Below are 22,992 nucleotides of genomic sequence, written 5' to 3'. Positions count from 1 at the left end.
GCATCATAGTATCATACAAACGTCCATGTTCTTTGTCACCAGAAACAACTTATTTTTCTTGTTATATCACTATATAATTACACATCAAGTTAGTAAATTACTTCAAATTAGCCCCTTTTATATATCACTATGAATTCAACTATTCTATATTGGTATCAAGCACATGAACTATTTATTGGAGAGTTATTCGGTTTCAACTTTCAATATCTTGTTATAGCTGCACCCTGCACTGCTAATTATATCTAATAACCTTTGAAAAAATCCTTTTATTCAAACTCAACTAATCTTGGTTTTTTCTTCTAAATTAAAATAAATGTATGATATTAAATAGGGTAATCGGATACTAAATTAACTAATAACGATGGCGAAAGGCTGGGAAAAAAATTTCTTATATCCTGGGGCTTTTAAAATTTATATACTTAGTAGTTAGTACGAACAACAATATTAATATATATATATATATAGGTCTCAAAATAATTCGATTGAATAATATTAACATTATATATATACATCATTTGTGGTCCTAATTCCGTGTATTACGTATTTAGGTACGGAAAAAAATGTTATAAATTTAGGAAAATCGTTTTTCTAGGAGTGGGTGTGGGGACCGGTCCATATTTGTTTAGAAAAAAAATAATGATTGATGAGAAACAACAAAAAATGTTAATAGAAAAATGACTAATAATTAAGGAGTTATATTAAAATTATCAACATAAATCTAAAAAAACCAAAAGGTTTTATAAGTAAATAATACTTTCTTCTATTTTATTCATCCCAATTATTATGCTGACATTTAATTTTCTTTATTCAACTACACCATTGTTGAATACTTGAATTTGTATTAGTTTCATAATCATGTTTCAGTGACGTGAATTTTCTATCTGCAATTACATCTGAACCTAAAAATATTTATAAAAATTGTTTATTAAAGAAGTTTTCAATAGAATAAAAAATTTAAACATATATTTTCTTTTATATATTTTGAGTTTTTACTACTGTTTTTTGACTCTCGTCGTCGATAACCATGACTATTATTATACATAATTTTATCATTTTGTGCTGCTAGCTAAATCGGAATGAATAATTCTTTGCAAAGAAAATTGTTTAATATTTTCTTTGTTTAAAATTGTTTAATATTGTGGAACTTCAGACCATTCTTTGTGGAAAATATTCCAAACGACTAATTACATTGTAGGGAAGAGCATGATCTTCTCATATCTTCCTATGGCCCCAGAATTACGTAAACAAAAGCAAACGAACGATTATTAATGGGTTTCATTTCATGATTCAATGCTTCGTCCAATGATTTTCAAAAAAATATTTGTATACTAAAACTCAGCTATTAAAATTATATTATGTATTTATATGGTACTTTATTTATTTAAATTATATGAATATTAAAACTATTAAATTATCTTAAAAATAAAAGGTAAAAATTTAGGTGAAGTCGACTCCACGTGAAGTTGATATCTTAGAACCGTTAGATGAAAATTTAGTCAAATTAGTCAACTCATCTAACGACTCTCAAGTATCAATTTCACGTGAAATCGACTGCACCTGAGTTTCTACCAAAATAAAATGATTACAATTTTATCCTCCCAACTTTTATATGTACAAATTTTAAAACCTGAAAATAAACCACGATTTACACAAAGGTAACTAATGCATAAATCATTGGTTCAAAAGGGGTTTTCAATGATTTACAAAAATATTGATAATACCCAAGAAAAAACCACAATTTATGACCAAAATTTGCTGCAAGCTAAAATCATAAATCGCAGTTTATTTTCAGGTTTCACATTTTGTATTAAAATTTGTACATTACTCGTGGTTTATATAAAAGTTGAAAAAATAATAAAATTGTAGCCATTTAATTTTTAGTATTTATATAGTTTAAATAAGTAAATTATTTATATTTGTATGTAAATAAATATATTATTTAATTTATTTTTAATATATATTTTATATTTTAATATATATTTTATACTAATAATTCATTTTAATAGCTAATTTTAATATATATATCTATCTTGATTGAATAATATTTAATTTTGTGTATGTGTTGATAAACCATAACCATTGTTTCTGCTTGAATTAAAATGTTTGTGGGTATATAGTCCTACTAATACTATAGTGGCATTGTTTCTGCTTGATACCTTTCTCCCTCGTCTTCCCATGCTTCGCCACTCCTCAAAAATAATTCATTTTGCCTCCATAGTTTTCTAACAAATATAAGATTAAGCTCTTTTAAAAGAAGAAAATTGATAAAATAAGAAATAAATATCTAAATACTCTTAAATTAAAATAACAAATTTTGTTTATGACAAAAGTTATAAATTTAATAATAATTAATTTATTATTTTATTATTTTTTTCACCTAATTTTTTTTCCCGAAATATATGTTTTAGTTTGATTATTAGGTACTACTGTTCCAATTCCATTGGTCAAAGATTTGTGTAGAATCAATCCTGAGGCCTACTAACATAAATCATTTTCGCAGGCTTCAACTTTCATTATAACTTCTATCCACAAAATTTGATAATGTGAATTAGCTAGTAATACATGAATACTCTATACAAAACTGTATAAGTTCTCACAATTTCTAGAGTTTAGAATGAACATTATCATAATATCATATGATAATTTTCTCGGTATGGGAAATTGGGAATATGGTAAGAGGTCTCTGTACACTTTTTTGTTTGGGACAGAGGATCCACTACATATGAGGTGCAAAACTTTACTGTATGGGCTTTTCACCATAAACTCCTTTAAAAAGTTGTTGGGCTTCGGAGGATTTTCCATCACCTTGCAAAACACTAAGATCTCCACGCCCAAACATGGAAAATAGAACTAAGGTCTATTTCCAAAAAAAAAATAAATAAAAAAAAAGTAAGGTCACCACCACAAGTTGAAAATTCCTGTAGTTAAACAATTAAAAATAATTATTCTGATGGTGTTGGAATTGCAAATTACTTCCCTCAACAAATGCATGCATTAGAGAGTCCACTAATCTACTTGAATTTCTTTTATCCATAAACCACACTCTAAAATATAAATATTTGGAAAGAAAATGAGAAAAAAAAATGACAAGAAAAATGTATTTAAATTTTTAAACCATAAGAGCAAGTAAAAACAGAAAAGATTTACAAAACGGTTTACTTCCTAATTTTGTGGAATTTAATTTCTTATACAAAAGAATGATCATAAACAAATATCCGCTCATCATGAAATTTTAAGATATAATAAAATTTGAATTAAATCAAAATAGTTATATTTTTTAGTTTAAAAAAAATATTAAAAAATTATCAAAATTTATTATTTTTGTTCATTATATTTAATTATTAATTCGATTTTTTTGTTTAATAATTTAACAATATATTTTTAATTATTTTTTTGTTTAATTGATGGTCAAAAATAATAAATTTTAATAAATTTTTTAATATTTTTTATAATTTAATTTTAATATATTGAAGTATAAAAAATAATTTTTTTATTAACGTAATGTTACTTAATCAGATATGTGTGTAAAATTATTTTACGTGGTGAGAATGTGAGATTGTACCAAAAGTATATTTTTATAAAAATTTAAATTTATTGGTCAGTTGCTAAGTATTAGGGTTTAGGGTTTAATTCTTACTTCTTCCTAAATAAATAACTGACAAGACCAATCACTCCCTCATCTTGAAAGCCTTAAATTTCTGGAAAACATGAGGACGAGCGAAGAGCTTTTCATGAGGCAGTAACCACTCTCGTTGGTGGTCACCATCACGGTCACCACCTGAAACTGAAACTGAATCGGGATCAAGCAAGAGGAGCCAGCTTAGAATGACGAATTCTAACGCTGTAGAGAATCACAGAAACAACGTCGGCGTCGCCACAAAACAAACGAAGAAGATCAACAGAGAGGAGAAAGGCAAGTCCTCATCGATTTCCTCGTTCGTGTGCGAAATCTGCATTGTGACTAAAACCGAAGCGGAATCTTTCACCATAAGTGGTTGCACACACTCGTATTGTACGGATTGCGTGGTGAAGTACGTTTGTTCTAAGCTCGACGACAACGTGATCAATATCCGGTGTCCGGTGCCCCGGTGCCGTGGTCTATTGGAAACCAATGGTTGCCGCGAGATTCTGCCAAAGTCGGTATTGCATCGGTGGGAGAAGTCATTGCGTGAAGCTGCTGTTCTTGAGAGCGAGAGCAAGAGATTCCTGTATGACCGCCGCTCCAACGATGGTCCACACCCTAGGCAGATGTGCGTCACGTGCACGGATGAAGATAGAATGATGATGAAGTTAGCGGAGAGGAACGGGTGGAAGAGGTGCCCAAAGTGCAGGTTCTACGTTGAGAAGAAACCTTTCACGTGCAGTAGAATACTTTGCAGGTGTGGACATGTCTTCTGCTATGGCTGTGGCGGTTCCCCCTGTGGCGGTTCCCCCTGTGTCGGTTCCACCTGTGGCGGTTCCGCCTTCTTTCCTCCATCATGGTTTATTGGTCTGTCAATTCTATTTGGATTTATCATTCTTTTTATACGTTTGACTGAAGGTAAAAACTCAGATGCACTCGACTTCATATGAAGTTGATAATGAAAGTCGTTAAATAATTTAATTGATTTGACTAAATTTTTATCTAACGATTTTCAGCTTTCAGCTATCAACTTTACATGAATTGACTGCAGCACCTTAAATCCATGAAAACCATCGATGATATCTTTGACCTTAGCAACCCATGCAAGTATAAAACAAGTGATTTTAGTTAGCTAAGCGATGTTATTTATTTAGATGAAGGTCATGAAGCAAATCTCTTTTAGAAGAGTATTAATTAAAATTTTATCATCTTAGATTTTCTTTTTCTTCTTAGTTAGTTTTTTTTCTTTTCTTTGTAGCTTTTTATTTTTGTATTTTTTCTTTTTTTTAATTAATAATAATTTTTTTATTTTCGTAAATGAAGATATAGATATTCCTTATGTTTCGTTCAAATTTAACAATAAAAAAGTATGTCTACTTGATCGTTCTTTAACACATACAATACTTAGAGATGAAAGATATTTTATCTCTCTTGTTACAAAAGAAACAAATGTAAGTACGATTATTGGTAGTGTAAAAATAATTGAAAACTTCAAAAGAGCTACTATAGTATTGCTTAAAGGAACTAAGTTTTTTATAAATAATGCATTACTATAAAGTAAGTCTCATAGAAATTTGACAAAGAATTTGACGGGTCCTAAAAAGTTTGGACCATTAAATGGTCCCATAACAAAACATGTCTTTTAAATTTTTTAATAATTGTTAAATAGTCTTTATCTAATTTTAATTACAAATTAATTTTTTATATATTATTTAATTATAAAATCTATTTATTATTTTATCATTCATCTATCATGTTTATTAATAATCAAAAATAAAAATAATAACGAATTAGATCTTCCATTAATCGTAATAATCATTTTGACAATCTTAATGGATTAAATTTACATATAGAATTATAAAATTGTATTTCTTATAAAATCAATGAATTAGATTCACAAAACAATCGATTGAATTTTAGTTCCTATAATTCAATCGATTGAACATGGCATTAATATATTCACTGTTTTTTATAAGCTGTGTTATTCGCAAAGGGTGTGAATCCGAGTTGAGATTTTAGAAGGGAAAGGAAAGGATGAGAAGGGTTTGAAGAGTAATTGAGAATCTATTTAATGGTCAAACCTTTCCATTCACTTCCTATTGCTGCAAAAACTCAACTCACAAACACCCGGCCAAAAGAGATATTACTCGACAGCGAGGCAAACCGGTTGAAGAAATTTATCTCACTGTCTCAACACTCGGGCGGTGTCCCAATTAGATGAGAATATGGAAAAGAAAAGGTTGTAGAAGGAGTATTGGATGTGGCCTTAAGTTTGGGAACATAGCGCAAGCTTGAGACTATCAATGCAAACAAAACTTCCGTATGCATATCTATCTTTTCATTTAGAACCATCCACTGATGCTTAATTGATAAATTATTTTTCGTTGAAAGAAGGAGAAGTAAAAAATAAAATAAAATATTCACAAAATAATCGTGTTTCTTTCATATTGCTTATAACATGAATCGATTGAATTAGAAAAAAAACTCATATTCTAAGCATCGTTTAATTGATTGTGTAAAAATTACAATTGATTAATTTTTGCAAAAATCATACTATCGTTCAACATTCAATCGATTGTTTTGTGGGAAACCAGAATTTCAATCGATTGAATTATGGGAAACCTGAAATTCAATCGATTGTTTTGTAAATTCAATCGATTGATTTTCTAAAAAAACACGATTTCACAATTTTATACAGATATAGTGGATCAAAGATAAAAGTTTAATCGTTCAGGATTGCCAAAAAGATGATTATGATTAATGGAAGATCTGTTTCGTTATTGGTTTTATTTTTTATTATTAATAAATATGATAGATGAATGATAAAATAATAATTTATAAAATAAAAAATAAATTTTATAATTAAATAATATATAAAGAATTAATTTATAATTAAAATTAGATAAATACTATTTAGCAATTATTTAAAAACTTAAAAAATATATTTTGTTCTGGAACCATTTAATGGTCCAAACGTTCTGGGACCATCAAATCCGATACCCAGAAACTTACTATCTTTTAAAGATATCCGCCAAAACGAATATCATGTAAAAATCGCAAGAGAAGAAAATCATGAATATCTTTATATTACAACTCTCTCTTCTAGTTTATACTATACCACTATTAACAATGTGGGATCACATGTCATAGTAAATCAGAAGTTTACAAATCCAGGTCCAATCATGATGAGAAGAATCATCGAGAATTCATTTGGTCATCATCTAAAGGAACATAAAATTCTTCAATTTAATGAATTCTCATGTGCTACTTATTCTGAAGAAAAATTAATTACAAGACCATCACAAGAAAATATTGGGATTGAATCTAGGGGTGTTCATGGATTGGATCATATCCGCGATAAATATCCGCATCTAATCCAAAAATTGTGGATACGATCCGATCCGCACCCTTTACGGATCGAATCGCGAATATTTGCTTTACATTTGCGTATCTGATCCGCGGATCCGCAGATCCGCACAATAATAATTAAAAAATAAATAAATATATATATGTTTGCTATTATATTTACTTGTTTGTATGTTTTAGTTAATAATTATTATTCATATATTGTATTATTTTATTTTTATTATTTAGAAAAAATTGATTAAAAATATTTTAGAAATAAATAAGTTAAAAAATGTGAAAGAAATATTTTTATTGATTTTTTTACATAAAAATATGATTAAAAGGAGAATGTTCAATTATGCAGATATATCCGATATCCGACACTAAAAAACGCGGATATCATATCCGATCCGATCCGATCCACGTACACCCCTAATTGAATCACCATCATTTCTGGAACGTATTCAAGGTGATATATGTGGGTTCATTCACCCCATGTAGACTGTTTAATATCTCATGATTTTAATAGATGCATCTTCACGATGGTTCCATGTTTGTTTATTATCAACTCGCAACATGACATTTGCAAGAATGCTAGCTCAAATAATTAAATTAAAAACTAATTTTTCAGTCTATGTTATAAAGATAATACGTCTTGATAATGCTGGTGAATTTAGGTCCCAAGCATTTAATGATTATTATGTGTCAATTGGAATTATGATAGAAGAATTTGTTGTTCATGTACACACTCAAAATGATCTAGCAGAATCATTAATTAAGCACCTCCAGTTAATAGCTAGACCATTACTTATGTGAACTAAGCTGTCTGTTTCAGCGTGGGAGGCATGCTATTTTGCATGCTGCAGCACTTATACACGTTAGACCAACAAGTTATCTTAAATCCTTCCCATTACAACTGGCTTGTGGTCGGAAGCCAAATATTTCTTATCTTAGAATATATGGATGTGCGGTTTATGTTCCAATTATTCCACCACAACGCAAAAGATGAGACTCCAAAGAAGATTGGGGATATATGTTAGTTATGAATCTCCGTTAATTATAAAATACCTTGAAACCACAACGAGTGATTTATTTAAGGCAAGATTTTTTTATTGTCTCTTTGAGGAAATAATTTTTCATAATTAGGAGGAGAAAATAAGCAGTTAAAAAAAGAGATTACTTGAAATACATTGTCATATTCTATTTAGATCTCTGCATTAGACAATGTGAACTAGAAGTACAAAAGTTAATTCATATGCAAAATATTATAAATCAATTGCCAGATGTATTTACTGACCTAAAAAGAATAACTAAATAACACATTCTAGCTGCACATGCACCAATAAAAATAAGTGTCTCAGAAGGACTTTTGTTAGTGCAAATGAAAGCAATCTATGTCAAAAGCGTGGAAGACCAATCAGTTTTAAAGATAAAAATTTCTGAAAAAAAAAATAGTTAATCATGATGGTCATAATATGGAGGTAAGTACTTAAATGGGATCCGGAGACATAAATATTGATGAAACTTTTGAAGAGGTTTAAGTACCTGAAAATAAAGAGATCTCAATAAGTTATGTCACTATCGGAAAAATATGGGATCGAAAAAATACTGTTGTCGACAACGTTTTTGTTTATAATATTGCTATTGAATTAGTAAAGCAAGATGAGAATCATGAACCAAAATCTGTTAAAGAATGTAGACAGAGAGATAATTGGCCAAAATGATAAGACGTAATTCAAGCTAAATTAACTTCTCTTAAAAAATGTGAAATTTTGGATCCTGTAGTCAAAACATCTAAAAATATAGAATCAGTGGGATACAAGTGAATTTTTGTGCGCAAACGCAATAAAAAAATGAAATAGAAAAATATAAAACATGACTAGTAGCACAATAATTCTCACAAAAATCTCGTATTGACTATATGAAAACATATTCTCCTGTAGTAGATTCAATTATATTAACATATCTTATTAGTCTAGCAGTGCATGAAAAGCTTAATATGCATCTAATGAATGTTGTTACAGTCTATTTATACAGCTCAATTGACAAAATAATTAATATAAAAGTTCTTGAAGGATTCAAAGTGGTATAAAATTTGTTAAGTATAAAAGCATATAATAATTCTCAAAAAATTTGTTAAGTAAGACTTCAAAAATTCTTGTATAGATTAAAACAACAATTTGGAATTGTAGTATAAACGTCTTAGTGAATACTTATTGAAAGATGGATAAAAAAATGACCGTGTATGCCCATGTGTGTTCATAAAGAGATTTGAATACAAATTTGTTATTATTGCAGTATATGTTAATGATTTAAACATTATTGGATCACCCGAAGAGATTTCAAAAACTGTGGATTATTTAAAAAGAGAATTTGAAATGAAAGATCTTGACAAAACAAAATTTTGCTAGGGCTTTACATGATTTTGTTAATCCAAAAACCGAATCTGTTTTTGGGTTAACCAAAAATATAATTTGGTTAATTAATCAAATTGATTTTATCTGATAAAACTGGTCACTAACCAGTTAAAAAATTAAAAAACTGATTATAAAAATAAGAGTAAAGTATTGTTTTTGTCCCCAACGTTTTGGTAAATCTTATTTGTGTCCCTAACGTTTAAATCGTCCTATTTGTATCCCTAACATTTGTAAAAGTGATTCAATGTTATCCTGCCGTCAATTACACATCATGAGTGCTTTAGTTTGAGTTTTAAAAATCTCTTCTTGAAGTTAGAAAGCAAATGTCTGGGATAGAATCGATTATCTACTCCGAAAAATAGCTCATCAAATGTTGAAACTAATTCCTACAACATTAACATAATTCACTTTTCTAGGAACATAATTGAACTAAACACAAATAGTGGATATAATATTAAAATCGAACACATCCAAGTGAGACCTAATTGAGAATGAATACATTCAAGTGAGAATAATTGAAAAATATAATCTGATTTGTTAGTATAATTAATAGTAGGATAACATTGAATCACTTTTATAAACGTTAAGGATACAAACAGGACAATTTAAACGTTAGAGACACAAATAGGACTTACCCCAAACGTTGGGGACAAAAACGATACTTTACTCTAAAAATAAAAACTAATTTTGAAAAATAACCGATTTTTTTAAAACTGGTTTTTACATAGAAAAATTAGATTTTTTTAAAAAAAAATTAAAAACGTTGAAAGACGCTTTTAACCGGTTTCTACAAAAAAATCGGTTAGCCAATTTGAACACAAGAGTTGCATAAAATTTGGTTTTGATTTTGGTTAACTACTTTTTAATAATATGGATATAGTTTTTAAAATTATTTTATTAAATTGGTTAACCAAAATATGGTTATGATTTTTTAACCGGTTAACCATAATTTGATTATTTTATGTACACCCCTAAATTTTGTTTTGATTTACAAATTGAACACTTGAAAGATTAGATGGTATATTTATCCATCAGTGGACTTATACTGGACTTATACTGAGAAACTTTTGAAAAAATTTTACATGAACAACACACACCCATTGAATACTCCAATAGTAGTAAGATCATTAGATATGGATAAAGATCCATTTTGACCTTGTGAAAGTAATAAAGAGCTTCTTGATCATGAAATACCTTATCTTAGTGCTATTGGTGCACTAATGTATCTTGTTAACAATACAAGATCAGATATAGCATTTTCCTTAAACTTGTTATTGAGATTTAGTTCTTGTCCGACTAAAAGACATTGAAATGGTGTCAAACATATATTAAGATACCTTCAAGGATCTATTGATAAGGGTTTATTTTACTCTAATAAAAGAACATTTCAATTAGTTGGATATGCAAATGCAAGTTTTCTTTCTGGTCTGCATAAAGGCAGGTCACAAACAGATTATCTATTCACAAGTGGAGGAACAACTATATCTTAGCACTCAACAAAGCAAACTATAGCTGCAACCTTCTCAAATCATGAAGCAACTCGAGAATGCATTTGGCTTAGGTCAATCACCGAATATGTTCAAGATATGTGTGGTTTACCGATGAAGAAAATACCTAGAGTTATATACGAAGATAACTCTACTTGCATACATCAACTAAAGGAAGGATATATCAAAAGAGATAGAACAAAACATATCTCACCAAAACTCTTCTACATTCATGATCTCCAACAAAGTGGTGATAAGCAAATTCGTGCTAATGATAATTTAGCAGATTTGTTCACTAAAGTACTACCTACCTCAACATTTAAGAAGTTAGTATATAAGATTGGGATGCATCAACTAAAAAATATTAAGTGATGTAATTATTAGGGAGAGTAATATGGGTTGTACCCTTTTTTTTTTAAATCATAGTTTTTATCCTATTAAATTCTTTCTGGTAAGGTTTTTAATTTGGTAGCTACTTAACGTATTACTACTAGAAACATCTAAGAGAGAGTATTATAAATACATTTGTTATGCATGTTCTAAACTGTAATTGTATTTTAAATTTCAAATAGATAAAATCAGTCAACCTAGCTGATGAATCAATTAGAAATTCTCCCTTGACTATAAATAATCTCCTTTTAAAATTTTGTAGACACAACAATTATATATTAATAAAGTAATCTCTTATTCTCTCTATTTTATTTTATTTTTTTTTCTTTTTAAGTTCTAATCTTTATTTTCATAACATTTTTTTTATTAAAAATATTTTTTTTTCACTGAAAAAACTAATTCAAACTAGCACTTAGTTTCTGCCCATAATAACTTATCTTTTCATATTTCAATGGATTATGTGAGATTTCAACTTTGTCGCGTATGATAGTCCATCCTCCAGCCTCAACATATATACTCTCCATTTCAACAACAAACCTGCAAAACTCAATCCTTAATTTATAATTATTTTCTTTTTATAGCTCATTTTTTTGGTACGCAACTCTAGAAATGGAATGAATTGAAAAATGGATTCTTAGTTCCTCAAGAATATGAATGCAGCATACACAAGTTTTATAGTACCATAGAATTACTTAGACTAGAGTCTACCCTATCATAGATATTTAATCTCCCTTTGAATTTTAAAATTCTAATATCTTATCACAAGTCGTATCTCCTGAAAGTTAGGCTTGGTTTGGTAAATAAAAAAATTTCATCTATTTATATTTGTAAGTTTTAAAAATTAAAATTATTTTTTAAAGTATTTAAAAAAATTTAAAATTAATTTATATTTATTAAAATTAAAATATCTAATATAATTTTATATATTAATTTATATTTAAATTTTATTTTTATATTAATATCTATTATAATATTTTTAAAAATTATTTTACTAAATATATTTATTATTATTTATACTTATTAAAAACTAATTTAATTTAATTTATCAAATGTTACAAACTTTAAAAAGCTAACTTTTAAAAATTAATTTTTGTAAGTTATTTTTAAAAGATAAAAGCTTTATAAAATTAAGTAAAAATTATTAGGTAGAGTTATGCAAATGTATCTATGTTTTAATAGATACAAATGAATAACACAAATACGTAGCCAATTTTAGAGTGTTTTGACTTTTTTTTTAAGATAAATATTATTTTATTAATATAAAATAAAAGTGTTTTCATAAGGAAGTACAAAAGAATTAGGTATTTTTATTTATCACCAACTGTGACTGAAAGACTAAGAGTTTAAAGAAGAGTAAAGTAAGAGTAAAAAAAAATTAGTAGCATCTATCAGGTATGGCTCACGAGTTCACGCACTAAATTGCTGGCTTTTTTCACAATTTCTGGTGCCGAGCTTATTACCTTCTCAAAAACACACCGATTCCTCGCTTTCCAAGTGCTCCAACACAGCGCCGCTATGAGGAGGGTCTTTTGCCTACCGACGAATTGAGCCGCTGCACAAGATAAGACTCGTTGCCACCAATTGAAAAAAGTTTCTTCTTTTCTCATCCATAGGTCAGGGGTTATTAAGTTTAGGCTCCATATTATTGAAGACAGGGGGTATTGGAACAAAGCATGAGAAATTGATTCAGCCTTCAACATGCATCTTGGACAAGTGGCAGGAGTGGATGCGAACTGGCTGTGAACTTGTTGCAACACCAGAAGCTTTTCATGAAGACTTTTCCATAGAAAAATCTTAATTTTATGTGGTAATTTCAACTCCCAAATGCTATTCCAGACTCTGTTGTGTATGTTCTGGGGCCTCAATGAAGTAGGAGAATGAAAGAATTCATAAGCAATTTTGTATCCTGACCCAACTTCATATATACCAGATTTTGTCCAGCACCAATTAACTTCATCCTCCTCCTCTGTTGGTTTGATTGAAAAAATTTTATTGCATATATCAACTGAAAAAATCGACTCAATCAGATTTCTATTCCAGCTTCTATCAGGATTTAGTAACGCACTAACGTAATACACTTGCAGATTTGGCGGAATTGTGAGTGCATTTTGAGGGACATTAAGGGGCACTGGTGGTGGGAGCCAGGGGTCATGGAAGATGCGAACATTAGTGCCAGAGCCTATTTTCCATAACAAGCCTTTCTCGATCACCTTGTGCCCTTCAAGAACACTTCTCCAACCCCACGACGGTACACTTCCTATCTCTGCATGTAGGAAATCTGTATATCTGAAATATTTAGCTTTGAGCATTCTTGATATAGTAGAATTAGGGTATTTCATTAGACGCCAACATTGCTTGCCCAATAAAGCCAAATTTTGCGCCCTTAGATCTTTGATCCCCAGCCCTCCATCTTTCTTCGGTTTCGTCATTGTGTCCCATTTAATCCAAACCATTCTTCGTTCTGCGCCTTTTGACCTACCAAAATTGCGAGAGCATGCTATGAATCTCAGTCAACAGCGTGTCCGGGAGCTTGAAACAAGAAAGTGTATAAATAGGAATCGCCTCCCCCACCGCTCTCAATAGCGTATGCCTGCCACCTGATGACAATAGACTTCTTTTCCAACCCATAATCCTCTTCTGAACTTTATCCTTGATAGCTCCAAAGGTTGCTTTCTTTGATTTTTGAACTATAGAGGGCAGTCCTAGGTATTTGTCTTGTGCTCCGATATGTTCAATATTTAGTGTCTGAGCAACTGCTAGTCTTGTGTTCTGAGATGTGTTGTGACTGAAAAAGATAGCCGACTTATTCAAATTGACTTTTTGCCTACTGAAACCCTCATAGGTCTCTAGCAATTCTAGAATGCTTTGGCTTGTATTAGGTGCGCTCTTGCAAAAAATGATTGAATCATCAGCAAACAAAAGGTGATTAACTGTTTGGCATCTCCGATTAACTTGAACTCCTTGAATTAATTTGTTTTGCTCTGCCTTGTGTAGTAAGAAGGAAAGTCCTTCTGCACAAAAAAAAAAAGAGATATGGAGATAGGGGGTCACCCTGTCGGATGCCCCTATTTGGCCTAAAATAGCCAAAAGGTTGACCTTCCACAACAACAGAGTAAGAAACAGTCGTTACCAATTCCTTAGTCCAGTTAATCCATTTAGCATCAAACCCCAGCTTATTCATAATATACCATAAAAAATGCCATTCAACCTTATCATAAGCATTGCTCATATCTAGTTTAATACCCATCTCATGCTTTGCCCCACTTCTCTTATTTTTCAAATAGTGCATACATTCGTGGGCAATTAAAATATTATCTGAAATGAGTTTTTCTTTGAGAAACGCACTCTGATTTGGACTTATAATTTTATTCATAATACCTTGTAATCGGTGCACCATAACTTTAGAAATAATTTTATACATAACTGAAGACAAACTGATCGGTCGTACCTGAGTCATGTCACTGGCATCTGGCACCTTTGGAATCAAACAAATTTGAGTATGATTGAAGCATTTTAAAATTCTGTCATTGTGAAAGAAACTTCTCACTGCCTTAAAAACGTCACCTCCAACTATATCCCAGAAAAAGTGAAAAAACTTAGCTGTAAACCCGTCATCACCAGGAGCACTTTGAGCATGAACACTAAATGTAGCTCTTTTGACCTCGTCCATAGTTACTGGCCTTTGGAACCTACGGTTCATGGAAGCTGTAACCTTAGGCTCCAAATCCTCTAAGTATGGATTCGGATAAGCCGAACAAGAAGAAGTAAAATTATCGCAAAAGTAGTCCTCAGCTACCTTTGCAATATCCTCCAGTTTTGATGCAATCTCATTGTCCCTCCCCACTAATCTCCAAATTCTGTTCCTTCGCATCCTTGATTGAAATTTCTGGTGAAAGAATCTAGTGTTCTGATCTCCTTCTTTTAGCCACTTGATTCTAGATTTTTCTCGCCAATAGCTCTCTTCTTTCAAATATGCCAGCTCCAACTTCTCCTCCAAATCGGTAACCTCCTCTCCCCATTGATTCCAGCCACCCGCAAATCCTCTAGTTTAGCTTGAAGGTCCTCAATTTCTTTCCGGGAGTTTGCTTTGTGAGTTTTCTGCCATTGAACTAGTCTATGTCTATAAACTTTCAACTTTTGGGCCAAGGAGAACATAGCCGAGCCTACAACTTCCATTCTCCACACTTCACTGACAATTCTCTTGACATCCTCTTCTCCACACCAACGTTCCTGGTATTTAAACCGCCTTTTACTATGCCAGGATTGAGGTTCGGTTTCCATCAAAATTGGAGCATGATCCGAGCCTGACTCTGTGAGCCTGTGCACCACTGCATTCGGAAACTTCAACTTCCATTCCATCCCAACTAAATAGCGGTCAAGCCTCTCCTTCATCAAATCTTCTCCTTGTCTTTGATTTGTCCACGTGAAAGGGTGTCCCACCATTCCAATATCCACTAATTCATTACTGTCAATAAAATTAGTGAATGTTGCAATGGTGGTTGCTAATTTTTGGCTTCCACCCTCCTTTTCCGTTTGGCTTGTTATAGCATTAAAATCGCCTACTATTACCACTTTTCCTTCCAGGTGTTGGCTCATTGTTGTAAACTCCTCAAACTGTAAGGATCGAATTTGTTCTGATAGAGTGTTTTGACTTTTGTGACATATAATTCTAGCTATGATATGAACCAAAAGAGTGTATAACTAATATATAGTTGATATCATGGAAGAACATCTCGAAAACTGAACATTTAAAAAATTATATTTTAAATTAATGCTATCTAAGTGTTTATGTTAATTAAGTTGGTCTGACATCAACAAAAATTATTTATGAATAGTATTATTTCAATTTTTATTGTTTAATTTGGTTAAACTTTATTTATAAAAAAATTTAAATATATAATATTATTCTATATATTAATACCTATTTTTGAGCTGTGGGAATAAATGATCAACATTTGAGAGATTATATGTTTGGTTAGCTAAAAGGGTAAATATCTAATTTTTTAACTAAGATTTTCAGTTCGAGTATTCAAAATAGTCAAAATATTATTTTTTTAATATTATATATAAGAGAAGTGTTAGGAGTCAGCAACTTTTATGATTTGTAGCCATTAAATAATCCATCAAAGATAATTTTAATAATGTGAGATTGATGTGAGATTTTATCCAATAGCTCACTTTTCTTTGCTGGTTACATGTTGGCCAAAATTTAATAAAGTTCCTAGCCCTAGACTTTTCCTATATATAATAAAGGACATTTAAATCTATAAATCAAACACTTGCCATATTTCTTTTTATATAAACATTATTGCAAATGAAAACAACTAATTGTGGATTTTACCAACAAATAAATATGTTCAAATAATATGATCCAAGTATTTTGTAAAATAAGTAGTAATAAAAAATACAACATGTGAGAAGTCTCCGGCCCAAGACACTTTTATTGGAAACATAGATATGTTAATTGTGCATATTTTAAAGAAATTGTCAGTTCAGAGTATCCTAATCCTAACCAGTAACCATTCTTGTAAACAGCTCTCCTTGAGTTCACATGCGCAAAATTTGAATAACTCAAAAGTCAAAACATTCTTTCTTCAACTCACCAAAACAATATTTATTTATTAGCTGGCCTCTGCCTCATTTAGCTCATGTCATTTTAGGAATCTTGTAGTGAATTAGTAATGATAATTAGAATTTGTAAATGGTATCAAAGTTAAAAGCGTTTGGAAACAATTTCAAATTTTGAGATGGAAACATGCAACATGGCATGGGAATGGGAATGGGAATGGCATAAATTTATAAAAGATAGTTCCCATGGCCTTTATTTTCCTGTATCTTTTTCTCTGTTTGAAAAGAAAAAAAAAGGTAAAGAGAATCTCATAGCTCCCAATCAGTAGTATTAACAAAACTTTCTGGAAACAACAAATATTTGTCATACACAAAAGAGGAGAAAAAGAGTAAAGAGACAGGTGGCTTTTGACAATTGGAGATAACTCTTTTGAAAAGAGATAGAACTTCCCCTCCGTCTATTCCATTTCACAATTACGTGTTATAAAACTACTACATTTTGCTTATTTTCCCAACTCTTTTACATTTCATTTCAAATATGTTGATTTATTTACCAAACAATATAATAAAGAACACGACTGTATGTGGAGTATGGCATACGAATCTGGCATCAAATTTTTATTTTGAAGGGAACACATTTCAAATTACTTTATGAAAATTACAAATATTTATAAATTTATATCTTCATTATTATACACTAGGGGCTCATCAGGCACGAGCCGCTTTTCTATTGAGTTTAAGAAATTAATTTTATATTTTTATCTTAAAATTATAAATTTAATAATAATTAAAAATAAATTATAAAAAGATAAAATATCTTAAATTATTTAACATGTAAAATATTAAAAAAACAAATTTAAATTAAAAAATAAGATTAAAAAAATATTAATTTGCTATTATGTGTAATAAAATTAATATAAAAATTTATTGATATTATTTAAAGATTAGTTATTTATAAATATTATTAAATTTATTTATTTTTTCAATCCTATTTAATTAGAAGCAAATTTAAAAATTTATATCCAAAACATTTTTTATCTCCATCCATAATTCTAATAGATAAAAAAATATTTTTTCAATTTAATATTAAAATAATAGTACTTTTATCTAACATTTAAGTAAAAATTATCTTTTGTAAATAACTAACATGTATTTTGGTTTATATATACTCTTCTTGAATTAGAATAATGTTATTATTATTATTTTTTGAATTATATTTTAGTTTATAGTAATTTTAATTTTAATAAAATAGGATATAAATAAAGTCACATCAATATTAAAATAAAAAATACTTATCTAATAAATTTGAAGAGTGAATGATATATTAACAAAAAATAAAATTAATTTCTTAAAAACAATAGAAAAGCGGCTGAAAGTGCCTGTTCAGCCGCTTTTTTATTGAGTTAAAAAAATATTTTTATTTTTTTATTTTTAAAATTATAAATTTGATATCAATAAATAAAAATTAATTATAAAAAAATAAAATATTTTAAATTATTTAAGATATGTAAAAAATATAAAATAATTAAATTTAAATTAAAAAAGGTAAAAAGTTATATTATTATTATGTATATTAAAATTAAGATAAAGGTTTACAAATTAGTTATTTATATATTAAATTTATTTATTTTCTCAATCTTATTTAATTTGAAGCAAAATTAAAAATTTATATTCAAAACACTCTTTATCTTTATGTATAATTCGAATAGATAAAAAAATATTTTTTTAATTTTATATTAAACATCTTTAATTATTTTTAATTTTATTATTATTTTAAAATTATTAATTTTTATTTTGATTATATCATCTCATCATATTATACACTATTATTTTTTTTTATCATTCTTTTTACATGGATAACTATTATCGTCTCACCGTCACTATTATGTTGTCTTGTTTTATTTTTTTCTTGTTTTCTTCTTCTATTAACCACAACCGCAATCAATTACTATAATACCATTATGGGAGCTCTCATTTTTGTTCATCACTTTGTATGTGAAAGACAGATTAAAAATATATAAGAATGAGTTAACAAAATAATTTATGAGAGTTCTTCAGTTCATTATTGATAGGTATATACATGTCAAAAAAAATTAAAAACTAAATATCAGATAAAAAAATAATCATTTTTTAAATTAAATTGATGAAAGAAAACTTTGTATGTAAAAGACAGATTAAAAATATATAACAATGAATACAGTTTGGTAAGTAAACTGAAGAGAAAGGAAAATGAAGGTGAAAGTTATGCGTGAAATTAATATCCGCATTAAAATGGTATAAAATTTGCAATTGTAGTAAATGAAAGCGAGAAAAAGATGGAGGCGATACAATCACTATATTTAAGGAAGGAGAATGATGGCAACAGTAATAATATAGAAGAGTGCACCTAATAGTGAGAGGAGAAGCACTAAAAATTGAATAATAAGATCAAACTTGGTATAAAGTACTCACATAAAGATTATACCCAAAATAAAACGATAAGATCCATAAAAAATTATTTATCACCCCTAATTATTTTTTTCCTCCTTTCATACATGGCGTCGAAAATCAACATTTGGCATAGTCATTATCTAGTTCAGAAAATTACAAAAATTCATCCAAATAATTGTTACATACAGAGAAGCACATTCAGATTTGGAAAGAGAAGTAAGAAAAATTGAAAACAGATAAAATTAATTAAATAGATAAATTATTGGGATAGAGAATTGAAGAAGAGGTTATGGTTCCTACAACTATTAGTGAAATACATAATGAAAATAAGATAGAAGAACATGTGTTGCTGTTAACGGTTAAAGTTCTTTTATTTAAAGTAACTGACGCATGTACGGGAGAATCTCTATCATTAAGGACAACATTAGAAAGTAAATTTGGATACGAAAACTCCGTATCCATATTATATATTGTTATAGATTTCTGTTACTTGTGCCTGTTCTATTGTCATGCGCTAAGTAAAATATAATTATTAAAAACTAATTGAATTCATAACAAAGAAAATTAGTTATCGTGTTACCTGTATCAAATTGATGATGGGTGGTAGCTCTGGTCATTTGTCTAATTGTAGTCAATCGGGCTACTCCTATATTTGTAGTTAATCGAGTACCTCTACCTGCGTTTGGCATTGGAGTTGGAATTGGAGTCAGTTGATATGGCAACTTGTTTTTCTTGTCGAATCATCTCCCGATAAGTTGCACGTCTTCTGGCTAGGTATTGCTGTCTTTATTCTTCGATCATGTTGTCTTCTTCGCCTAGCATATTCTATTTAAGTGGGTTGACGTTGACATGATTGTTGATTTTATGTTGTCTTCTTCGCCTAGCATATTCTATTTAAGTGGGTTGACGTTGACATGATTGTTGATTTTGTGAAGTTTCTATTTCTATTTGTCAAAAAGATAGCAAGATGCAGAGAAGAAAAAGATTTGCAAGACCAAAATTGAAAGTGAAAAATTATTTAATTCTGTTGGGGTTTCGGTTTTTAAATTGGGGGAGCAGTTTTTTATTGGAAGTAAATCAGTTTTAAAATATGTCGTGGGTTGAAAATAAATTAGTTTAATACTCTGTCGTGACATAAATTCTTTTTTATAAAAAAATAAAAAATTAAGGACGTGGTAATAGTTTGTTATATTGAATTTAGTGTGTAACAAAAATAAAAAAGAAATAGAGATAAAATAGGGAGAAGGAATTGGATACTAAACTTTTTTATCCCATTATATATTGGTATAGATAAAAAAATAATTATTATGACAAAAATAAAAAAAATAGTAAATAGAAAATAATAGAAAAAATAGTTATTATAATAAAAATCAAAGTTGTCAATCATGCAATAGACTATTTCAATTCGAAAAGAATAAAAGAAAATTCAAATTTAAATTTATTTGATATTAAATAAAATAAAATTACATAAAATATTATTATTTACCGTATAAATTAAATAAAAAATTATCAATATTTTTAAATAAATATTTTATACAACAATTGTCAAGCAGAACTCATTGAATAAAAAAAAGTGAACATCAAGCTCCCATATTTTCTTTGTGTATTGTTATTTTGTTATAGTATAAATCATAGTTTTGAAATTATCTAAATATTTTAATATAAATTATTTAATATTGTCAAAGCTAAAAAATTTAAGAGATAAAATTAATATTTCTTCTAATGATTATTTTTAAAATTATAAATACATAATAAAAAATTAGAGTACATTAAAATAGTATCATAATAAAAAATAATTCAAAAAATAAAATTAACAAACTAATGGAATATATATACACAACTAACCAATGTTATCATCATTCAGAATATTATTTAGACAAATTCTAATACTTGAATATCTAAAAACAGATTTTTAACATATAAATAATATTTTTTGAATTTCGTAAATCTTTTAATATAAATAATTTAATATTGTGTGGACAAAAAAATTAAAAAATAAGATTAATATTTATTTTAAGAATGATTTTTATCAAAATTATAAATACATAATAAAAATTTAGAATACATTAAAATAGTATCATAATAAAAAAAATTTAAATATTAAATTAATAGTATAAATTTTTTAAGTGAACAATTAACAACCATAATACACTGTATTATAGATACATGTAATATAGTATATTAGAAATAATTAAAAGTTTACTAAGTATGAATTAAAGCTTTTAAAAAATGATAATTTATACCCACTAATATTATTACCGTTCTATCTATTACTTAAATTTGGACCAATTTTATTATTATTATTATGAATATCTGAATATTTAAAAGCAAATTTATTATTGGCATGAGTCTAATGTATTTTTAAAATTTATTAATGTATTCAATAATATTAATAAGAGATGATATGAGAAGAGAAAAATGGGTAAGAGGTGACAGGTGAAAATTACGTCAAGTGGCCAAGTAGAGTAATGGAAGTTTTTCAGAGATAACTGACATTAAGTGGAGAAGTTGATTAGAAAGGGTAATACTGGAAAAAAATTTTGGACACCAAACCTATATATTGCCATTATATATTGTTATAGATAGTAACAACGTAATGATTTTAGTATTATATCTAAATTAATTTAAATCCAATTATTCTATATATTAAAAAATTAAATAACTTATAATTCTTTATTTTTTATTTTATTATTTTATACAAAATTTTTGAATGTTTGATATCTTAAATTTTTTTTTAAAATGATAAAATATGACTTAACAAGTAAGTATGAAAAATAAGTATTTAACTATTTATATAATAGTTATAGATCTAGAAATCTAAATCAAATAAGAAAATAATTCTTTTAACAAATCTTTAACAACTCAAAGGTTAAGACAATAGATATGTATGAATCAAATTGATAAACAAAAATGAGAGCTGCGATGACAATAAAATAAGGCAACATAATAGTGACGGTGAGACAATAATAATTATACATGTAAAAAAATAATAAGAGAAAATAATAGTGTATAGTATGATGAGATGATATAATCAAAATAAAAATTAATAATTTTAAAATAATAATAAAATTTAAGATAATTAAAGATGTTCAATATAAGATTAAAAAAATAATTTTTTATCTATTAAAATTGTGTATCTTCTAAAAGAGTGTTTTGAACGTGAATATAAATTTATAAATTTATTCCAAATTAAATAGGATTGAAAAAATAATTAAATTTAATATATAAATAACTAATTTATAAATAATATTAGTAAATTTTTATTTTGATTTTGTTACATATAATAATAATATAATTCTTTTTTTATTTTTTAATTTAAATTTATTTATTTTATGCTTTTTATATATATTAAATAATTTAAAATATTTTATTTTTTCATAATTTATTTTTTAATTGTTGATATTAAATTTATAATTTTAAAAATAAAAATATAAAAATATTTTTTTAACTCAATAGAAAAGCGGCTGAACGTGTCTGTTGAGCTGGTAGTTGGTTTAAAAGAAGTTTTCAATGATTTACAAAAATATGGATAATACCAAGAAAAAACCACGATTTATGACCAAAATTTGCTGAATGCTAAAATCATAATAGTTTTTCAGGTTTTACATTTTATTTTAAAATTTGTACATTACTCATAGTTTATGTAAAAGTTAAAAAAATATAATTGTAGCCATTTTATTTTTAGGATAATTTGATAGTTTTAGTATATATTTATATAATTTAAATAAATAAA

Source organism: Arachis hypogaea, chromosome 20 (genome assembly GCF_003086295.3).
Source record: "Arachis hypogaea cultivar Tifrunner chromosome 20, arahy.Tifrunner.gnm2.J5K5, whole genome shotgun sequence".
Lineage (NCBI taxonomy): Eukaryota > Viridiplantae > Streptophyta > Magnoliopsida > Fabales > Fabaceae > Arachis > Arachis hypogaea.
This window is presented reverse-complemented; position numbering follows the sequence as displayed.